The sequence below is a fragment of the Lathyrus oleraceus genome, chromosome 1 (assembly GCF_024323335.1).
Source record: "Lathyrus oleraceus cultivar Zhongwan6 chromosome 1, CAAS_Psat_ZW6_1.0, whole genome shotgun sequence".
Taxonomy (NCBI): Eukaryota; Viridiplantae; Streptophyta; class Magnoliopsida; order Fabales; family Fabaceae; genus Lathyrus; species Lathyrus oleraceus.
Genome location: NC_066579.1, coordinates 353,371,580 through 353,376,787, shown reverse-complemented (window position 1 = coordinate 353,376,787; position 5,208 = coordinate 353,371,580). Strand labels below are relative to the sequence as shown.

General features: G+C 37.6%; 1 long non-coding RNA gene across 3 annotated transcripts; it reads right to left on the bottom strand.

The window, feature by feature from the left end:
• Positions 1-3,315: 3,315 nt before the first annotated feature.
• On the bottom strand, positions 3,316-4,930 carry LOC127115743 (uncharacterized). Of its 3 annotated transcripts, none has more exons than XR_007800854.1 (5): positions 4,830-4,930; positions 4,521-4,730; positions 4,217-4,425; positions 3,667-4,057; positions 3,316-3,414 (listed from the first exon to the last, which is right to left on the bottom strand). It is a non-coding gene; the product is annotated as an uncharacterized LOC127115743 (long non-coding RNA). The 3 variants fall into 3 exon arrangements; XR_007800855.1 differs by lacking the exon at positions 3,316-3,414 and having other exon boundaries at positions 3,466-3,851; positions 3,962-4,057; XR_007800853.1 differs by lacking the exon at positions 3,316-3,414 and having other exon boundaries at positions 3,467-3,848; positions 3,962-4,057.
• Between the last annotated feature and the right edge of the window lie 278 nt (positions 4,931-5,208).

The window sequence follows — 5,208 nt, the reverse complement described above, 5'->3', positions numbered from 1 at the left end:
TACCAGCTCGCCTAGCGAGGCTGACAGACAACAAAAATTTCGGGCTTCGTTCTGAGCCCATTAGGTCATGAAAAAGAGCATTATAAATACCAGCACTTCAGTAATGAAAAGGGGACGAAAAACAGAGGGAGACAGACGAAAACCCTGGCACAAAAACCCTGGAGGCTACTTTAGAAACCCTGAAGGCCGCTCCTCCGCTCCGAAGCTACCACCGCCCAACTCAATCCGGCTCGCCAATTCAAGGTTGCAATTCGATTGCAAACAGGTTTGCATTACTATTATCGCTTTATTTTCTTAATTTGCATGTGATACCGCTTTATGTTCTTAACTTGCATGTGATATTATAATTGAATTCATAAACATATTTGAGGTTTTGCATGTGAATTTAAGTGTGCCTGAATATTGTGAATGCTGAACCGTATAATTATGTGTTGGATGCCATAAGCCATGCCGCAGGTTGAAGTCATACTGTTCTGAAATTCAAAACCCGCAGCCGCTCGCTAGCACATCGCTAAGCGAGCATGTAGCGAGTATTCGCTAGGCCCTCGCTAGGCGAGGCAGAGGCGAACGGGACAGTCGCTAATATTTTGTTTGTTATGTCCTATGCGTATCTGATCTATTCTATGTTAATTATGCACTGTTTTGCCTGACATTCATGCTGCTGTATTTTCTTTTGCGGTGTAATCTTCGATTACACCCCGATTTGGTATTCTAACCCGTTTACTGAATTTTGCCAAGGTTCACATGTCCCAGGAAAAGATTGCCGTTAGGTCTTCCACTTTATTTGTGGGATACCCTTGTGGAGACTCACCCTAAATTACTTTTAATGTGTTAATTTTAATGTATTAATTTTAATGTATTAATTTTAATGTATTGATTTTAATATGGAGGCTCGTCCTAATTACCTAATTGACTTTAAAATATTGCCTTTAAATAAGTGATCTTGGACCTCTCTTTGCTGCCCTACGGTATTACGGTATAACGGTCATGTCCCGCGAATGTAGGGATACACTTAGCAAAGACCCTTCGATTAAATCATCATAAAATAAATCATGGTCCCTCGGATGTTGCCTTCGAAAATACGATTTTGTCCCTCGATGACCCTTCGGTGTAGCCTACGGTTAAATGATGATCGTCCCTTCGAATGCTAAGGTATCCTTACAACTGTTGCCTTCAATGACCTATCGATGACCCTACGGTGACCCTTAAACATCCAAAGGGTAAGATTACTTACTTCTCAATAGTAAGGACAGTTTTACCCTCATAAGGATAGGAAATGCCCATAACGACCTCAGGAAGGTATAACTCTCAATTACTGGATCATAACCTAAAACATTTTCCACCCCTCACACTTTACACTTTACAAATCCTAGAAAATCACCACTTGGTATACATTCATACTAGAATCATTACCGAGTTATATTTTTCTAAACCATTTTCAAAATCAAATGAGATAAATACTTTGTATACATTCATACGAGAATCATTACAAAGTTAAACTCTCTTTCAAACATTTTTTAAGCAATTCACCGACACTTTTCAGACAAAAATATAAGTGATCCAGCAATTAAGAGCCCATGGATAACCATGGATACAAAGGGTGCTAACACCTTCCCTTTGTATAATGTACCTCCCGAACCCAAAATCTATTGAGGTCTTTCCTGTTCTTTTCCACCTTTCCTTATTGGATAAAAGAAAAGTCGGTGGCGACTCTTGCTAACCGCGACATTGCGATAAAAAGCAAAACACCCCAAGTCAGTTCACCGTATGACAGATTGAAATTGCATTGGGTAGGTATTAAGTGATAGGGTTAAACAGTTGGTTTAAGGTCTGAATTAATACTATTAATAGTGGATTTCCTCCCTGGCTTGGTAGCCCCCAGACGTAGGTCATGTTGGACTGAACTGGGTAAACAATTACTTGTGTTATTTACTGCACTTACTTTTAAGTTCTACATAATTCTTGTCTGTGCAGAATCGAATGTCATAACAACTCGTGTGACATTGAAAGTCTGATAACTAGAATTTCACACGGTCTATACCTTGTGTTCAATATAGACATAAGGGAAAAGGGGTAATTATACATATAATCATTATCACAGGAGGTTTTGTCAGATCACATTACATTTTCGTGTCTTGGGTAGCAGTGATGTGTTGCTAGATACCGCTCACTGTTTATTATGTTAAATGCGTGATTTAATATAATTGCCAACGCCGCGAAAACCTATAGGGTCACACACAAAGGACGGATTGATGAGAGATAGAATAAATAAGGAACACCGTAAGGTACGGTGCACTTAAGTGGGAGACGAAATATGGTAAGGTACCAAATACTTAAGTGATTTTGGGCATATTATAAGATATGGGCCAAAATACACTTAAGTGGGCTTTTTTAGCTTGAAGCCCACACAAGTGGTTCTATAAATATAACCCCTTGGGTAGAAGCATTGTCACTCCACTCAGACTGAAATTCAAGTAGAGACTTGGAATTTCGTTTCCCTCTGTCATACCCCGATTTTGACCCTGAAATTTTTCCATTTTTTCATTTTTATTTGGCACTTGGCCTAAAGTTCATTTGCATACATTCATTCCCAAATCCATATTTTTGTTACACATTGGTCATTGTCTAGGCCTTTTTGATCATGGTGCTTTTGATTATAAAATGGATTTTAATTATTTGACTTTTTTTTTTAATTTTCAATTTGATTTTAATTTCGAATTAAGTTTAATTCCAAATTTCAATTTAATTTTAATTGTTATTTTTACTAATGATTCAAACTCTAATTGATTTTAATTTTCAAATAAATGTTAGAATTGATATCAAAGTAATTTTAACAAATTATGGATTAATTTGATTTTAATTTGGTTTTTACTGATTTTTTATTATTATTTAAATTGATATTTAAATTAGTTTTGGATTATTTCTAAAAATCCATTTTATAACCAAACATGATCCATTTTCCATCCATAGTTCATCTCAAATCAAAATAGCATTACAACATTTTCATAAATTACAAAATCATGTTCCAAATTGCATTTCTCAACATTTTCATACAAGTTCATCCCATTACATAAATCCTACAAATACAATCCTAATGAACAATCAAAGCCCCATCAAGAATTTAACAGATCCACTCATTCCAAGCCCTTGGTGGCTCTTCTCTTCACAGCAGTATCCCTTAACATCCAGCAAACACCCCTGCTGCAATTCAGTGGGCCGATTAGATCATGAATCCATACCAACAGTCAACATATGCTATGTGCATTGATTATAAACCTAAGGCTGCGGACAGTTGCAGAATGACAGAAATTTATACCTGCTGCAGACATGTGCTGGACTTCACATCCATAAACACCAAGCAAATCTCGAAAGGCCCTTTGCACCACAAGTGACCCCTTCAGCGCAGCCTAATTCCTTTGGAAATGAAGGAAAACTTTCCTCAATACAACGAACAAGAATCGCATAGTGGTGTTACAAATGTACAATAATAATAGTAATAAGAAAGATATCCCTAGGAGGTTGAAGTTTTGAAATGCTGGATGAAACAGGTGAAGAAATCTAGTTATTGTGATCTGATGTTAGAAAATCCCAAGCCAAATCAGATAATAGCAGAAGACAACTACAATGGAATTTTAAAACAAGTATATCGGTTTCTAGAGCTTTTACCTGAAGCATTGAAAGTCTTTATTCTTCATCCAGAAATTCCTAGATGATGTAAGGTTCACTTGATATTTCCGGATATAGTGACTTGCAACATCTCAGGATTCGAGTTACAGAATATTCAAAGGAAGTAGACCTTTCCAATTGTCCGCAGATAACATCTGCAATACTGTTTCTGTCACTCATACCTGCTTCATATTTCACGGATCCAATGCAAAGGAAGATTATAGAACAGTTCTGTATTAGTTCCGGACATCCTATAAGAGAGAATTTTGAATTCCCACAAAAAACTGTTAGATACCTTAATCTTTGAAGCAGTTCAGGAGTTGGATATCTCAAGGTGTCGAAGACTGCTTATTGAACATGCTGTTGATTACTTCAGCCAGTCCTTTCCTTCCTTAAAAATATTAAAAGCAGCATCAGTTACAATTTTATCCTCTAGTCCTGCTGTGATACCACTGGTACCAGAGAAGACCTCAAGTCTTAAATATAAAGGAGTGGAAACCATGTCATTTCATGAATCTAGACCTCTAATTTCTTATGTTACGAAACTCACATTGGACGGAAGAGCTAATGCCAGTGATTTGAGTCTCCAGTATATCTCCAAATTCTGTGTTTCATTGTGTCACCTGAATATTAAAGGATGTATTTATGTCACTGATATTGGCATATCAGATCTCATCAGCAGATGTAAAAATCCTAATTCTATTGTGGTCCCGTTTCAGTTGTATCCCTGGTCCATAACCGATCACACCGAAGCCATTCCTGCATAAAAAATTTTTTTGGTCAGGATAAATTGAAAATCCAAGTTATGGCTACAACAGGGGGTACCAGTCTAAAAGAGGACATAATGCACCTACCTCAACCAGTTCATCTGCTCGTCGGTACCACAGGGAGGTTACCGGCATACTTTTGGAGATGGATCAGCCTGAAGTTTTGCATTTGATAAAATCACCTGATGCTCTCAAGGCTAAGGTTGCTAAAGCCATGGATGTCCTGAGAATTGTTTCCCAACAAAGCAATAGTCCAACGGATCAACTAGCTTCACTTTCCCTCACCTCCAATCTTCACTGCAGTAAACAAAATAATTACCGAGTCGGTTAAATTCAGAAGATTACCCAAAATAGAGTTAAGACAAAACAATTGAAGAAAACTTGATTTCAGAATACCTTTTCGAATCTAGCATAAACAGGGCAATCCGAGTCTGAACATCAAAAAAGTATTTCGTAGGGACACCTCTTTTGAACCCAAGGTACCAATTTGAAACCCTAATTCGTGAGCATAAATAGAAAAAGAGTGAATCAGTAAAGGATGAACAATTTAAGAGAGGAGAGCGGCGAAAAACTTCAAAAGAACCCTAATCCCCAAACCAAAGGGGACCGATTGAAAGAAGCAAAGGAAGGAGATTTGATCGTTACCTGAGTTGCCAAACCACCGAAGGTGAGTTTCCGTTTGGGATTTTCAATCTCTGTTGTAGTTTGATTTCTTAGTGAGATGCTGAGAGTGACGCGGTTGAGAGGAACGTGAGGTTGAAAGTGTGAGAGAGAC